The sequence below is a fragment of the Meriones unguiculatus genome, chromosome 2 (assembly GCF_030254825.1).
Source record: "Meriones unguiculatus strain TT.TT164.6M chromosome 2, Bangor_MerUng_6.1, whole genome shotgun sequence".
NCBI lineage: Eukaryota > Metazoa > Chordata > Mammalia > Rodentia > Muridae > Meriones > Meriones unguiculatus.
The window spans coordinates 174,590,197-174,608,072 of record NC_083350.1 but is presented as its reverse complement, the minus strand read 5'-3'; the positions used below and the strand labels follow the sequence as shown (position 1 = coordinate 174,608,072).

At 42.6% G+C, this 17,876-nt stretch overlaps 1 pseudogene; it reads left to right on the top strand.

Annotated features, from left to right (window-relative positions):
- The first annotated feature begins 1,276 nt into the window (after positions 1-1,276).
- Positions 1,277-17,876, top strand: part of LOC110555064 (nucleophosmin-like) — a 37,635-nt pseudogene continuing 21,035 nt past the window's right edge.

Genomic DNA, 17,876 nt, shown 5'->3' with positions numbered 1-17,876 from the left:
AAAGGTTGGGGAAAGGGACAGTACGAACTTGTGATTGTACACGTGGATAATGAAAATGAAGTAAAAGTTCCCGGCAGATAACTCCCTGGTTCTAAGAACTAAGGGCGACGGCTGAGGGCATGTGGGAACTCTTTGTTCTTCCTGCTTCTTCTGTAGACTTTCTGCTGTTGTAAAATACGAAGCTCACTGATTTTGAAGACAAAGTGACAGAATGAGAACAAGCCGGCTGCTTTGTTCCTTTGTTTGCCCATCAATTGATCCAAGGATCAGTTAGTAACCTATCAAAGTTGTTACTCCGCACCTAAATTTAACATCCATTATGTTGGGTTTTTTGGTTTTTTGTTTTGTTTGTTGTTATAACTGAGTTTTGGCATATTAAGAGAAAACTCCCATGAGAAAGTCTCTGTATGAAGTTGATTTCAGCGAATCTCTTCTGTGTCTTTGATCAGAAATAGTTGAACACTCATTAAAGTGAGTCTGGCTGTGTCTGAGCAAACAGCTTCCCTTCCTGGACACCCAACAGAATGCCTGTTGTGCAGTGGTCCTCACTGGGACACTACGGGAAAGGTTTGCTAACGGGGACCTCTGAGGATGCAGAAGTTAGAAAATGAACACGCTTTCTTGTTAGGTTTGTCCTTGAAGCAGAAGATGGTGCTGGGACATGGTGATATATAGGGTTGGAACTTTGACCACTAGTATCTTGCTAGCCTAGCTTTTGAGTGTTGGAAGACCTGTGTTGATTTCTTTCTTACACTTACCACTGGCCCATGTGTGTGTAACTCAAATGCGAAGTGTAACTACGCAATTAATGCTTTGTTCTACAAATTCCAGTTACCAAGCTTCTATTTCCTAAAAAGAGGAGGGGAAAGAGAGCAAAAACAGGCACACACAGAGAGATAAACACATACCTTCAGTTTTGGTTTTTAAGTCCAGGGTGATTTAAAACTATTCTAGTCCTCAGAAACATAAACATTAAGGAAGTCAAAAGTTTAAAACTGGCAATAAAGTATGTGATTGTGCATAATATGTAAAAGGATATAATAGATATCCCAAACTCTATCAGCTCCTTCGTTACCCATTGGACCCTGGTGGCCACTTCAGGGCCGTTTACTCGGATGGGAGGAGGCATGTAAAGGCACGTGAGCGAGAAGCTTCTCTAGGCCTGTAAGCAGCAGAGTCATCTTCCTGTCTCCTGGTCTCAAAACGCTCCTTAGAAGCCTGTAATAGTCACTGCAACTCATAAAGCTATCCATCTGCCTGTCCCTGTGTCGCCATCATGTCGGTGAAAATCGTGGAAGACCCTCCCCGCCATCCTCTGCACTGTCCTGACACAGTCATCCTCCCGTTTGCTTCTCTTGCTCTACTCCACTTCTGGACTCCATGACTGGCAGTTGTAAGACCCCGCAGTGAATATGGATTCTCTTTTAAACAATTTACTTGTTTTTATTTTATGTGCAGTAATGTTTTACCTGCGTGTATGTCTGTGTGAGGGTGTTGCAGATAGTTCTGAGCTGCCGTGTGGCTCTGGAATCTAACACCGGTATTCTGGAGAGCAGTCAGTGCTTTTATCCACTGAGCCGTCCCTCCAGTCCCATGAACGTGGGTTCGCAATGGCCCCTGAGCCTGGGTCACCGCCTGTCTCATGAACCCGGCATTCATTCTCACCCTCCAAATCTGAGTGACGTGTTAAAAACAAGGAGCAGGAACTGGATGAGCTGGCTCTGCGCCTTTTCTAATTCTAAGCAATTAAGGTATTCGCCCGGGAAGTCCTGCCTCGTCTCACTTGGTGCTGGAAATTAATACTCCACAACCTTCTTTTGTCACTTCACCTGGGGCCTGTTCCAGGACCTCAAAGTCAACTCACAGAAAACTATGCTTGTGCACTGGCTTCAGAAGCCTTCAGGAGGTCAAGGGCTCTCCGGAAAGGAGTTGAGAATCTCAAATTAGCAAATACCTGATAAGTATCAGATTTGGTATCAGCCCAGAGAAGAACAGAAGGGAGCCTGTCCCTGAAAAGCTACCAAGAGGCTAATGCATCACATGAAAAACAGCATCTCTTCCTCTTCAGGACAGCCGTGCTATTTAATACCCCCAAAGACCAAGGACAAAGAATGGCATTGTATAAGCACTGTAACTCAAGCAATTAGCCAGGTAATGGTCTGTGGGGTTCATTATAGCAGAATGTCAATTAAAACACTTGGAAGGAGATTATGCACAGCACTTAGGCTTCAGATCTTATAAGCTACCCTAGCAGGACTGAATTATAATAAATGTCATATCACTACGATAGGTAAATGAAAATAAAGTTTCTTCCCTAATAGGGCCCTCTGCCTAATGTCTCATAAATCCCAAAAATTGAGAAGAGCAGCCAAGTGTTTGGGCTTTATTCCACAATAAAGAAAATGGGATAAATTGTATTGAGTATAATCTTCCCTCCCTTTAGCCTAATTAATACCTGCATGTTTTTTAGCTAATTGGTTTTTTTTTTCACATCTTAAAATATACATGTTAGTATTATCTTGGACTTCTGCCAAGATACTTGAAGAATTAGGGAGAATAGCTGATAAAATATGAATTTCAGAAGAAAAAAATGTGTCCTAGAAAAAACTATGAGGGCCTTTCTGTTAGCGATGTTCCGGATTTATTCTCATGGACACAGAGCGTGTCCTTTGTCAGTGCATACCCAGTTAGAAAGACTTACTTTGTCAAACTATAAAATAGTGACGGTGTCCTCTGCGAACTTTCTTTCAAAATGCAAATAGATGTAAGCATCCAAAGGAAGGAGCCTAATGATCTTTGCTGAAAAATGGATAGTAGGAAGAGCATGTCACATAAAAATTGGTTTCTGTCTTAACAATACTCAAGTACAGTATATAGTCATGATTTTTATTCATGAATCATAAATCCTTTGCAACACAGAATGAAAATAAATGACCAATATACCTAAAAATATAATATCCCCCTAATTCTGTCATAGATAACAATGCATATTACATCTTTGGAATTATTCAGAATTTTTCCATAAAACATCACAAGCATAACACACTTGAAAGCAAAATATTTCCCTCATCTGATGATAGTTGTTACGAAGGAAAACATACTTTTAACACACCTATATATTAATCTATGCCTTTGTAAATGAAGCTTATCTAAACTATTATGACTTAACAAAAGTTGATCCTTAAGATCTTCATTGCACATCAACTCCAAAATAGAATTAATCTTTGCATGCTACCAAGACCATATATGGCTCCACTGTTCTTCCTTCATAATTTTCTTTGTCTACTTTCCTCACAGACACTTACAGATTCTGTGACTTTAGAATTAAGAACGATTCTATATTCTAATGCACAGACTTTTGCATTTCAAAAATCAATACAAAATAAATAGACTTAATACCAGAGAGGAAGAGTGCCTTTTATTAATTGCATACTTTTACCATTTCTATTCATATTTTTATTTCCTTGAGGGGAATAATATTAATGGGAACTTTTTAAGTCTGAGATCATATTGCAGAGGGCCTGGTGAAAGATAAAATAAATCAATATTTGTAATCATCCCATACCTTATGGGTGTTCCCTTATCGGCAATCCTTCTTCTGGGCAGCATACACACAATTTCAATTTCATTTGTCATTAGACAGAGGTCTGATTTCTTCCTTCCAAGGTCTGTCCTTAACCAATGACAGGTGAGTGCCTGGTGATAAGGGGAGGGGTAACTTCTGAATCGAGAGAAAGACTGAAATCTGATCAAATGCAAGTGTCTTGAGAATACTGGAGTCTTAGCTCTGGCTCTGTGGACCATTCCTCTTGACTCACATATTATCTTTCATGCAAGAAACTCCATCTTGTTTAAAGTATATGCTTGCTGTAATTTATAACTTGCCTCTAGATCACTTGTGTGGCATATGGGTATTCTGAGACATCCTTTTCCACTGCTCAAGGAGACTCTGTCTCAGGAGAGCAGCCATGTAGGACACCCATACAAACTTGCAGGTGTCCACACTCCTCCCCTGTGCTGGGTCAGCTGTCACCCACTGAGAAGCAGCAACTCTTGGCCAAGTTTACTTCATTTTTTATTAATGTATTTTTGACAATTTCATACACGTATATAATATATTCTGGTCACACTCTGCCCTCTCTTCTCCCCACCCCATCCTCAACAAACCACCCACTCCTCCCACCACATCACCATCTAACTCTTCTGTCTTTTTGGTTTTGCTTTTGCTTTGTGACGCACCCTGGGCTTAGGCAAGGCTGACCTGAGAGCCATCGGTGCAGAGTTATTCACGGTAGCATGAGTAACTCAGCCGTGGCTGCCTCATTAAGCCTTCTTCTCTCTCAGCAGACTGAGGCTTCTGGTAGCGCCCCCTGGGTGATGACGGGCCTCGTGGGTCCCTCCCTGATCTCTGACTGCATGTTTGCTGGCTTAGTTTTGTGTAGACCATATGCAACTGCAGCTTCTAAGAGTTCATAAATGCCATGGCCATGTCATGCCCACAAGATAGTGTTAATAAGCCTTGTCCCCGATGCCCAGCTCTCACATTCTTCCTACCTCTTCTGCCATGCCTTCTTCTACAATGTTCCCCGAGTCTTGGAGGGGGCCGTAGGGGTGTGACACTTAAGGCCGACTGCTCAACAGTCTCTTGTTTTCAGTACTTGGATCAACCATAAGCCTCTGCATTACTGTACACAGAAGCCTCATTAGTAAAGGCTGAGGATAGCTCTGGCCTCTGGGTACATGCATAAATATTTGCTGGTATACAGCACATCAGTTTAGAAAAACAATGTGGTAGGTTCATCCCTGGTGCCTATGACCTCCTCAGCCATGGGACTTCAACCAGAAGCCCTACACTGGCTATAAATTCCCTGGCTTCTGTGGAGGGACACTCAAACAATCAAAAATCAGTTGGTTTTCCTGATAATAGTTGTGCCACTTTTATGACAGTGAGATAAAACTTCTTGCCTAGCAAGTTAGTGCTGAAGCAAGCATGCAAAGTCTAAAGTTGAGAAAGATCATTGATAACTTTTTCTCCCCAGCTGCCTGCAGCAGCCTCTGCCACTATGCAAGATCTCCAGCATAGAGGAAACTTTCAGTGCAGTTCCGGTATGATTTCTCTGTGCCCTGCAATCGAGGTGTGTTATCATCAGCAATAGAGTCTTGTCACCTCGCTCCAAGAACAATGGTTGTAACTGTATAACGTGAGGCATGGGCTCTGGGTCTTTCTTGAGCAAATTCACTTCTGTGTGCATTTGCTGTTGCTTGTGGAATCTCTCAAGCAACAAAGCCTGCTCTAGGTGCTGGCCATAGAAAGAAAATCCACATGGTTCCTGTTTCCTTAGAGTCTATATCCTCGTGAGAAAATACAAACAAAAATTAAAGAAAAAGAAAATAGTGAAGACCAGATACTAAGAGACTAAGAAGCACAGGATAAAATAAAATGACTAGATAATGAATAAAATAAAGTGAACAGGCTTTCATAGGTTGGATGCTCAGAAGGAGCCCTTTTCAAAAGTTCATCCTTAAACTGTGACAGTCTAAAGAGCAAAGAATCCAAGTGGGGGGAAAAAAACTGATGAGAAAAAAAAAAGAACCTATTGTAGAGACCCTGAGACGGCAATAAGCGTTGGATTGTAAGAGTGACATAAATGAATGCCGGGAAAAAATAAGTCCCAGACCATTTAACTGGATTTATTAACACATCTAGTATTTGAACAAAAGAAGAGAATGAGGCAGTCATCAAAACACACAAAAGGAGGATGCAAAAAAAGCCTCCACAGAGCAGAACGATGACCCATTCAGGCGGTCCCCAGGAGCCTGAGCCAGAGGGGACTCTGGTCCCCTTGGGCAGGTGGACTCCTGATTGTGAGATAGATGCCCCCATCTAGTTTAACCAGACGCTGTGACCCATTTTTCTTTATGTAAATTCTCTCCTTCCCATCCTCTACTCAAGAACACTCTCCAATCATGTCCTTTGAGAAATTGTGCCTACAAGACTTGCACTAATTTGATAGACTGATTCCTCGCAGCAAGTGACAGAGTGTGTTTCTAATTATCATTTGGTTTCCCTGACAGCTTCTCCTCTTAGAGGGAATTCCGTGGCTATGCCGGTCAAACTGCTGCAGCCCACGTGGTTAGAGTACAATAATGAGTATTGTGAAAGCTATCTATCCCCTTCCTGTTTGATTGTTGCAGGGGAGCTGAGCATTCACACCTAAACCGACAAGCTCAAGATTAATCAAGCTACACAGAAGAGTCCTGCCTAGCCCAGCGTGTGCTTCCTTCCTAGTGCTGAAGAGAGGGCCAATGCTCCTGCAGCTTCTTATAAAATACCTGATCAGGGCCAAGAGCGCCTCCACTGGGTCTGAGACTCTTGTCAAACATTTTCTTCCCCTATAAATGGGGGGGGGGGGGGTGTTAAGCTGGGTCTTTTCGCATTTTTCAGTATACAGGTAATAAAAAGATGTATTTTCTCTGTGAACACATAAAATATTACAAGAGTGTCTCAATCACTGTTTCCTTGCTCCGCTTGGAATGAACACTGTTATCACATATGAATCCTTCCAAGCCCTTTATACCACATGTACATACTTACATCTACCCGTTAGAAGTAGGTGCTATTGCTCTCCGAGTGTTTACTAAATCATGGCCGGCTTGTTCTGTAACTTGCTTTCCCTAGGCTGCATGTCTTAGTGACTTTTCCACAACAGAACACTAAGCCTTAGAAAATGCAAATAGAACATCTGCCTTCGTCTCTTTAATTGTTGCACAGAATTCTATTAAGTGAATATGTTATGCTTTCAATTGGCTGTCCATCAAGTGAGGGCTATTTAGATGCTTTCCAGTTTTTAAGCTCAGGAAAATGTTGACATGGCTATTTTCCTGCCCTCGTCCCTGAGCACACAAAGAGCCTCCCTGGAGCCACTATGAGCTTTGAGCTGTCTGGATTTAGGCTTCTCTCACCTTGTAGTGAGATCTCTTAAAGAAGAACTGCAGGCGTGTCTGTTAAAAAGGACAAGGGGCTGGAGAGATGGCTCCGCAGCTAAGAGACGTGTCGCTTTTGCAGATGAACTAAGTTGGTTCCCAGCACCCACGTGTGAGTACACAACTGTTGGGAGGCTGTTTTGATATGCTTGTTTCTTTGTTTTTTGGTTGGTTTATTTGTTTTGTTTTGGTTTTGCCTCCTTGGGGATCAGGTACAAACCTGGAACACATACATACACGCAAGCACCCCTACATGTAGAATAAAAGCAGGTCTTTTATTTAAAAGAAAGAACAGAAGAGCAAGGGAAAAGGCAGCTTCCTTGGTCTCAACTTGAAATCTGAGCCGGAATCCACTAATGTGGCTGCTCAAAGCTCCCGTGGTGCTCTCCAGAGTTAAGGTTGTAGAACCAGTGTAGGCAGCTGGCTCTAGGGTGATTTCCTCCCTTAATGACGTACTAATGTGCAAGACACTGCCCCGAGACCACACCTTACACGTGTCGCCTATGAACTGTCATTTTCATAGTCCAGAACCGGAGTAGGTTCTGCTGTGCGATTCAACGTGGAATCCAGCCCAACGTGTGCTTCTCAAGACGTTTAAGGCCGGCTCTAGCCCCTCTCAGAGTCCTCTAGTACCCTGCCACCCCGCCCTTGTCAGCCTCAGCAGCTCTCGCCCCCCGGGAGAGTCCTCTAGTACCCGGACACCCAACCCTTGTCACCCTCACCAGCTCTCTGCTGCCACGTGCTCCTGCTGAGCTGTCTCCCTAGTGCATGCCGCCCCCTGCTGGAGAGAAATTGACCAGCAGGTCTGACGGTTCCTACCTACCCTTGCGTTGCTCTCCCACCTGAACAGCCTTAGAGCTCAAAGAGAGAAAAAGAGAAACTAAATGAACAAAGGTCCGCGTCTATCTGTAGACCTGAAAGGCTACATGGGACTATTAAATATAAACACAGTAATACCTACATTCTATTGATAGCGGCCTAGTTAATGAAACCTTGTGTGGCAAACGCTATCCCCACTTTGTAAGGTTGCAGAACACAAGTGTGGTTCATTTTCTTTTTCATTTTTATTTTCTCACGATAACTGGTCAGGGAGGATTAGATTCAGCATCTAACATTCAAACTCAGAAGCGGCTGGTCCAAAATCTGAGCTCACACGGCTTCCTTCTGTTTTCCTGTTTGTCGATGCTTTTACCTTTACTTCTTTCTGGGTATTTACTTTCTGAGTATCTACTCTTTGCTGAGCTACAAGGAACAACCCTGAGCGGGCGTTTAAAGGTATGCAGACCACAAAAAAAATCTTCATTAATTCACTTGAGAGTGCTCGGCAAGCGCCAGGCACAGGGCTGAGTCACATTAGGAATGCACGCCAGCCTGTAATTCTTTACACTCCCTGGCATGCCAGCAGCCGATGGATTTATGGACCACTAAACTTAGATAGCTTAAGACACCTCATTGCCTAAGCCCTTGGTAATGCTGATAAAATATGTGTGGCTGTGCTTATAAATCATTATCTTTACTTACATTTAATGAAATTGAAAATAATGTTTTCCAAGAAGTTGCTGGACAATTTCAACTCACTGTGTACAAGCCACGCTTGCTTTTACACCGTGTATCTTCACATTGTGACCACCCTGGGTGAGATACATTCCTTTGTTTAGGTGGCTTTTATGTCCTTCTTTTAAGTTGAAATTTTTAACACTTATAAGCCTGTTCAAATTTAGTTTCATGAAGAATGACTTAGCTGGGCATGGTGCCACATGCCTTTAATCCCAGCACTTGGGAGGCAGAGGCAGGCAGATCTCTGTGAGTCCAAGGCCAGCCTGGCCTACAGAGAGGGTTCCAGGATAGCCTGGGATATTACACAGAGAAAGCCTGTCTTGAAGAAAGAAGGAGGAGGAGAAGAAGAAGGTCCTTTCTATGGACTGGCTGTGTCCCGAATACTTCATACACTGAAGCTTCATTCCCAGGGCGATTGTATTTGGAGACAACTTCTAGGAAACTCTACATAATGAGGATGCTGTTCCTGTGGACAGGAGGGCTGCCCTTAAAAGAAAACATGAGAGAGATGACTCTGTGTGTTTCTCTGTCTCTCTCTGTGTCTCTGTCTCTGTCAGTCTGTCTCTCTCTTTCTCTCTTTCTCTAATCCTGTGTCTGTCCAGCTCTCTCTTGGCGAGTGGTTTTAGTAAGAAGCTACTTCGTTCAACACCACCAGCTTTCCGGGCCGCTATGGGTCTCAGACACCTTAACTCACCATCCCCACGCTGAGACTGGTATCAGGGAACTCCAGAATAACACTCAACCCTGAACTGTGCATCTAGCTCACTTATATTGCCTTGTAATAAGCTACGCTCTCTCTATGATGGAAAACTCTTAACCTACAAACTGGCATCTTTGCAGCAATAATCTCTACATAGTCTGTTTTCTCTAACATGACAGCGTCTACCCAGGAGTCTTCCATGTTTGCGGCTTTATTTCCTCAGAGAGATTTGGTTTGTTTGGAGAGGTGGCTATTGTTTTCCAAGCTAGTAACAAGGCAAGTGAAGAACCCCTCAACTACACCCCCAGCCCTACAGGAATTAAATTTTTAAACAGAAGTTGTAGCAGGCTGGAGCGATGGCTCAGTGGCTAAGAGCTGCTGTGAAGATTCAGCACTCAGCAGAAGAGGAAATGCTCACAGCACCTGTAACTCTCTCCTCGGGCACCCAAGGACACGCCAACGGACTCACACTCACATAAGACACATATACACATTTTAAAAAAGTAAAATTACTCTTTATAAAAAAGAAAATGTGTCAGGCGAAATTACAACCTTGAGCAGCAGATCACACATGTGATATATACACGTGTTTCCCGATGACTTTGGTCGCTGTGTATGTCCCTCTTCAGGGTATCACTTGTCCTCCACTCAGCATAATTAGAAGGGAAACAATGACAGCCTCTTTTAGAAATGGCTGCACCCCCAAGCAGATCATATTCCTGACCCTGCACCAAAGGAGCTTGTCTGCTTTCCTTCCTTCTGAGCAGCTGTCTGCAGGGCTGCAGTCCAGTCTATCAGCTCTAGTTCGCTATATCTTTCCATGACCTCCCGCCACCCCAACATGTATCTCATGTAACAGGTGTGCACACCTGACCCTGACTGCTTTGATCAAACTCCAAAGAGAAAGGAATCAGAGAACAGACCTTCCTTGCTCAGTCTTTTGTTTTGAAGAATGTGATTTTCTGTTACAATTGCCTATTTAAAAGTTGGTGACATGGAGTCCTGAGACTGTTGGAAATTAATTTTACCCTGGATCAGGTTTTAATTGCTGTGAAATTGTTTTATTCTCCCTCTTATTAAAATGCAAAAATACTCATTTGTTTCCAACTCTGAGAAACCTGTAAGGCATAGAGTGGAAAATTTAAATGGCAATGAGTTTCCTCCTTATACTTTACAACTCCTTATATTTAACAACCGAATGTGTAAATAAAGTCAACATGGAGCAGCTAGCCTCTTCTGCGCAGCTGTTCATCATTCAAGCTGACTGCACAAAGGGAGGAAAGATCATCTTCTCGGTTGCATTAGGCCTTTTCTTTTAAAACCATTTAGCTGTATTCCCATTGATCCGAGCAATAAGAGACCCAATGTTCCTTGAACCATTTATATTTGAAAATGCTTTTTGCTTCCTGAAAATATTCAACTTTTATAACAGCAAGGGTTTTATTTTCAATAAAGTGGAGTTCCAGAATATAGGCAAATCTCCCACAAGGGACCTTTGAAATATTGCAATATAGCAGTGACTCAATTTAAACACTAAAAATAGCTTCTTTTACACCATACATTCCTCTAAAATCTGGCAGATTCACACATCCTTCTATAAAATCAATTAATATTTGCTAATGTGCATCTATCACTAATATTATTAATATCTAAGTGTTTAAAATATATGGTAAAGTCTTACTTAAACCTGAAGCCGTTTTCGGTTATCCAAAATCAATCAGAGACTGACATCGTACATATGGAAATCATCCTATGTTGCTACATTACAATTGGGCTCAAAGAAACATTTACTGGTGCTGCAGAAATGATTCAGAGATTAAGAGCACTGGCATCTCTCCCAGAAGACTGGAGTTCAGTTCCCAGCACCCACACTGGGCAGTAAACAAGCACTCCAGGTCCAAGAGATCTGAGAGCCTCTTCTGGCCTCCAAGGGCAGCTGTGCACACATGACCTACTACACTCATGGAAATAAAGTCTTTAAAACCACATGGAACATGTCTGTGTACTGATTTGTTTTTTATTCTGGGTATCCTTAAGAGTAATCACTTAAATTTTGCTTTTACCTCTCTGTCCTAAGACCCTCTCCTAAGTACGTCAGACCAAGTAGCTACGCAGGCTCCTTGCGGCCCACTGTGCTCCATCCCTTCCCAAGTTTCTCCCTTTGCTTCTCCAGCAATAGAGGATGAGGAGTGTCATAAGCTGGGAAAACGCTTCTGCCCTCTGTTTTTAGATCATCTGAAAGACCTTACGTATAAAGTGCTCATTGTCTTCTTGTTTAAAAAAAAAAAGAGCCCCCCCCCAAAAAAAAGGATTTTCAATTTCTCTCTCCTGATCTATGTAGAGTTTAAACATGGGAAGAGAGCAGGCCTGTGGGTACACTGACAAGGCATCAATGGGAACAAGTTATTTTAGAGGTAGCCTTCCTAGTAAGCAACGCTGAGCCCGAAGATGAGTCCTTCTTGCAGATTGTTCCCCGTACCTATACTCCACAGCTTCATTCCCTTAAGGCCACTTTCACGTGATAGGGCTCAGGAAACAACACCTAAAAATATGAGTGATGGAGTGCAAAGCATGCCACTCCAAACTACATCTATCCCGAATTGATTATTTTAGGCTCACTATTTTGAAAATTAAAAAATAAATAGTGCTAAGGTTTGAAGATATCCCAGTTTGTTGTTTACATATATATTCGCAGGAAATGACTCAGCCAATAAAGTGCTGCTCTTGCAAGTACGAGGACCTGACGTCAACCCCCAGAGCTTCTGTAAATATACCAGGTATAGTGGCACACACCCATCCATTTCTGTGGAGATGAAGACAGACAGATCCCTGGCAGGCTAGGCCTGCCAGCCTAGCTTGGTTGACAATTTCCAGGCCGATGAGAGACTCTGCCTCAAAAAAAAAAAAAAAAAAAAAAAAAAAAAAAAAAAAAAAAAAAAAAAAAGATGGACTACACCTAAGAAATCACACCCAAGGCCTTCCTCTTGTTAGAGTAACAATAAAGACTTTCTGGTAAAAGGACGGAATCTCTGGCCTCTGTAGAGACCTAATACTTCAGGTGGAGCAGTCAGTCAACTGGCCAAGAGACCACCCCTACTGAGGGAGGCTCAGTTTAGTCAAACCAAAGAGACAGAAGGAATAGACAGAAGGAATGCTGTTTTACTTTAATGAGATACAGTATTTTTCCTTCCCAGAATGCAGTACACTTCCTCTGAGCCACTGTCAGGTTCAGCTGAGTCTGCTTGCCTTCCAAGATCTGAATCAGAAAAGTACTTTTCCTTCCTCTCTTTTCTTTCTCTTCCTTTCAGGTGCTTGCCAGACCTGCATATCCTTTTTCCCATCATGTGCTGTTCATCCACTATGTGTCCGATCTCCACCCTAGATTAAATGTCTCCTCTGCACAACTGCTGGAGTTTATAGATTTGCTTTCCCTGGGTTGCTTTTTTTATACACTAATAAAATTGCCAGTTTTAGTCCATTTTTATATTTTTTTTTTTTCATTAAAAAGACTAAGGACCTCTACATGAGCCAGAGACTCTATTCTCTTACCAGAGACAGTTTTTCCTGATTCCCCATGCATCACTCAAACTTCTGCATGCACATACAAACACATGTAACCCCAGACACAAATGTGCACATACATAATTCAAGTATGTGTAGTGTATGTGTGTCCCTGTTCTTTATGTGCTCTTCTTCCTTGCTCGTAATATAACACAGCAATAAGGCCTTCACCACATGTGAACCCCTGACCCTTGGACTTCCAGAACAGTGAGAAATACTAGTAAACTTGTGTGATTTATAGTTTACACAGCCTGTGCTATTATTCTGTTATAACCATACATAGGCTAAGGCAGAAAACTGGTACCAAGAAGTGGAGCTGTTGCTATAGCAAATACATGAGAATCTGAAGGCAGCATCAGAACTTGGCCAAGAGTAGATGCTAGAAGAATTTGGTGATGGAAAGAAAAGGAAAAAAAGAAAGAAAGAAAGAAAAGAAATGTATATTGCTTAGAATGGAGGGTTAAGTACAATTCTCATAAGGACTAAAAAAGACTAGAACTGCCGGAAAATTGTGAAGAATTTTAAAGTTTAAGTGATTAGGACAAGAATGCTGGTGAAAATATGGATAGAAAGGTGATTTTTTTTTTTTTTTTTTTTTTTTAGCTCTCAGACAGAGAGCTGGGGAACAAAGCTCTGTAGAGCAGAGTAAGGGTTGCCTGTTGTAAAGTGACAAAGATCCTGATTGAATTATATCTGCAACCAAAGCATCACGGAAAGCAGAACTGCTTTTAATTTATTTTATTGTGTGGAGTGAAAGGCCCAGTATCCACACAAAACACCCCAAAATCAAGTTCTTAGCACAAAGGAGATTTATTTGCCCCAGAGGAAAAAAGAGTAAGGAATAAGAGACGAAACAATTTAAAGCCAGATTTGAAGCAAGCTTTAATTAAATAGTAGCCAGGAAGGATGGACTCTGCTCAGGTCCACCTCTGAGTTCCCAGAAAATGGTCACAAGTCCATTTTTCAGGGGCTTAAAAAAGCAAATCCCACAATTCACCACATTTCCCATCAGGTCCAATCAGGGACAAGCGTACATCCTGATGTATGTATTTCCTGCCTATACTTCCTACCTACATCCAATTATGGGGAGCATAAATCCTGATGTGTTTCCAGCTGCTGTCCCTCCCATCTGTGTGATCAAGCACATCTGGTGCAGATGTGTGAAGCAAACAAGACAAACAGGAACTTATTCTTAACTGATTTAACTGCAAACAGAACCCTTAACCTACTAGGTATATTTTTCTTGTTTCAATCTCCCATTAACTTACAAAGGATATTGTTTTTGCTCCTGTTTTGGTCTCACAGTAACTCAGACCCAGAAAGATACATATGGTATATATTCATTTATATATGGATATCCAAGCTACAATCTATGGACCCACAGAGGTATGGAGTAAGGACTGGAGTGGGGAGATAGATCTGCTTAGTAAAGGGAGAAAAAAAAGGATAGATAATTATGGGTCAACATGAGATGGTGACTGGATAGAAAGAACATATCTGAATTCTTACAGACCTTCTGTGTTATGAACTACGATTTCAAGAATGTTTATGTAAGCAGCATTGGAAGAAGAGTGTTTTCTCCAGAGTAATGGGCAAGCTTGCCTACTACTCAGGACAATAAAGAGAGTCCTTTCAGGTAAAGTCCGTGTGTGTTCACTCCCCTGTACACAATACCACAGGAGAAGTATCATTTACGCTTTGATGTCACTCTGTAGGACCAGTGCTTGGAAAAGTGGCACAAATGCTGACGCCCTGATTACTGCTGCTGCTCTGAGCAATCAGTTGTGCTTCGTCTTTGACCCTGGAGTCTCATTTCTCCTACCAGAATCCATTAGACTGTGGGAGGCTAATGTGTTGCTTTGCAAGTAGGTTAAGATCTCAGACCCTTTACAGCTCTTGATTTTCTGTACGGGTTTTTTTTTTTTTTTAATAGAGTGCACCATCTTAGCAAAACTTTAAAACTTAGAATAAATGAACAAATATACCAGACAAGGAAAAGCAATAAAATCTAATAAAAAATACATTCTGCAGGACAAAGCTAGAGTTTAGAGGTAAGATAAATGCCACCTTGCAGTGGGGAAGACGTTAAAAAAAAAAAATGGCTGATGAGATTGCAGGCCACAGAAAGCATGGCTTGGGGAGGGAAGAGTAGAGAGTCTTAACGTGTGAGGAATTAACTTTAGTCTTCAGGGGAAGAAGTTGATCTAGAATCTTCTAAAGACAAGTGCCTCTACCTGCTGCCCTGGATTCCTCCATGAGTTCTTGAAAGAACAAACCAGCAGTAAGAGAGGCTCCTGGTAACATGGCGGGACAGTGCCCTTCCTGGTACACTTTGAGTTCTGTGCAGATAGTACATATTTTAAAAATGAATTTATACAATGAAAACTGCTGAGTGATTTCTAAAGTAAGAGAACGCTTTATTAATGTCTTTATAAAAGACTTACTGAAGACATTGTTTCTTTCAAGAGTGGCTGCAGTTTTACAAGCAAGAACTGTTCCTTTCTCATCTTTCCTCTGGTGGGAGATTCTTGCAAATTAGCTCTTTCATTCCAGGGATGTAAGATACCTTTCTCCTGCTTTCTGATGGAAGAATGAAGTTACCTTGAGTCTGAAAGCCTGCTTTGTGTTCTTTTCAGTGATGTCAATCGCATGTGCATATTATACTATGGAAGAGGAGGCAGAAATCTTTCCAGAAGACAGTCAGGACAATTGGCATTCTCTACTCAAGTCTGCTCCGGATAGAATAGTTTATGAATCTGGGATGTTTTATTAGAAAAGCTTGTTTTCAGCTGTGCCTTGAGTAAGTCGAAGGGCTTTAGTTTAGTTGATCTCAGAGCCACGCCAAGAGGTTTGTTAGGGGCACAAGAGTGTCTCACACTTGAGCTTCTGAAGGGAGAACTCCAAGAGATCTGGTTGCTTTCTGCCGCGCCAGCAGCTACTGTGGTATAGGTTTTTCCTGCAGACGTGACGTGACCATCCCAAGTCATTGTGGACGAGATAACCTAGTCCCCACAGCCTGAGCAATGACACAATTAATACGGTACACAGATTCCTGGATTACCTCAATGGCAGTGGGGTTTTGGCACGCCCAAATGGAAGCAGGAGAGAGAGCCTCTCTTTAGAGTTCACAGCTCCCCTTGCCCTCCCAGCTAAACTCGGTCATGAGAGATGCTAGCTTGTTTAGGGTAGAGAAGGTTAAATGAAAACAGGACCCTAAAATGTGTTGGGTGGGACTCTTCGATGACGTAGCTGTTTATGAGCCACGCATACTCCTGTAAGTAAGCCAAATAAACTCTGTATTTCACCAACTTAGACTTGGGTGGACTCAAGTCTGTGGAAGGCCTTTCTTACCATACCATCTGGTAGCACGGGGCAAAGGATGCAAAAGAGCTCTAGAGAACGAAGCTGAGAGGGGATGGACTCACCCTGCATATCAGCAAGCAGCTCCCTCCCTGAAAACCTTTTCTGTTAGAAGGATCCCCAGGAGCTACTCACTTCTTAACCGCAGAGCTACTGCTTATCTCTGTTGGGGGCGGGGGAGAATTTTCTTCTAACATGTAAACTAAGGGAGACACATTCAAGCTATGGCATTCTGATGCCGGTGCTAGAATTCATGTCCTTGTTGCCTGTCCTGAGTCAGGGCAGAATTTGCTGTCTCAGTTCAAAGACAATAGATAAACAAGCTAAGTTTACTGAATAGTAGTCGCAAAGGCCTACCCCGGGAAAGGAAGGGACTTGAAAACTCTGGAGCAAGAGTTTTCAGAATTCATTCAGATTAACCAACCGGGGGTGAACCTGGTTGAACCTGATGTGACCCCATTTTGGGGTCTCACAAACTGGGTACAACAGACATATATATTCACATCCTGTGCTAGAATGCTCAAAGTTTGTACAGAAATGTTGCTCTCAAGGCCCACACGGAGCCTGTCATTTGATGGGCAGCCTGAGACCTCAGGGTCTTTTTTCCATTGTCCTGAAGGCAATCACCACGGTTTGTCAGTATTAATCCTATTTTCTTTCCTAAACACCAGTTTCCTCTCCACATGGCCCAGCTGTGGAATTTTCAAATCTTTACAGGGGTGAACCTGGTTGGTTAATCTGAATGAATATAGGAATTCTCGTTGGTTGGTGGGTCAAGTGAAAAGACCTACAGAAAAACCTGTGAGGGGGAGGAGGGCCAATGAGTCCTCCCCTAGTTCCAACAGGAAGGAGGAGCAAGAAACTAAAAAGATCAAAGTCAGGAAGTTACTTTGCTCAGCCAAGGCCTTCCTGGAATATAGTTCCTAAACTCATCTTCAGTGTTTTCTGGGAACTAGCAGTTTTATCAGGATATGAAGAGCCTGAGCATAACAGGCTGCATTTTGTCACTGGCCTCCATCTCATACGTGACCTAAAACTTACCCTCGCTTCAGAAAAACATGGTTTTTTTCCAGCTCTTTTTAAATTTTTTATTTTATTTATTTATTTATTTATTACAGTTTATTCACTTTGTATCCCCACTGCAGCACCCTCCCTCATCTCCTCCCAATCCCACCCATCCTCCCTCTTCTCCCCCTATGCCCTTTCTCTAGTCCCCTGATAGGGGAGATCCTCCTCCCCTTCTGTCTGACCCTAGCCTATCAGGTCTCATCAAGGCTGGCTGTAACATCTTCTGTGGCCTGGCAAGGCTGCACCCCGCCCCCCAGGGGGAGGTGATCAAAGAGCCAGCCACTGAGTTCATGTCAGAGACAGCCCTTGTACCCCTTACTAGGAAACACACTTGGAAACTGATCGGTCTGTGGGCTTCCTCTGAAGAGGGGATCTAGGTCCTCTCTAGTCAAGGTCTTTGATTGAAGTACTGGTCTCTGCAGGCCTCCCTGGACCCAGGTTCCTGTCCCCTCTAGATCTTTCTATCTCCTTCTTCTTCATAAGGTTTCCGGCACTCTACCCAAAGTTTAGCTATGAGTCTCGTGTTTATACTTGCAGAAAACTACAACATTTCTGAAAATGACCACACAATGTACCAACCCTGAAACTAGCTGACCAGAAAACAGGTCAAAATGACCGTTGTCCTTGAGGCTACTAACACAATTGC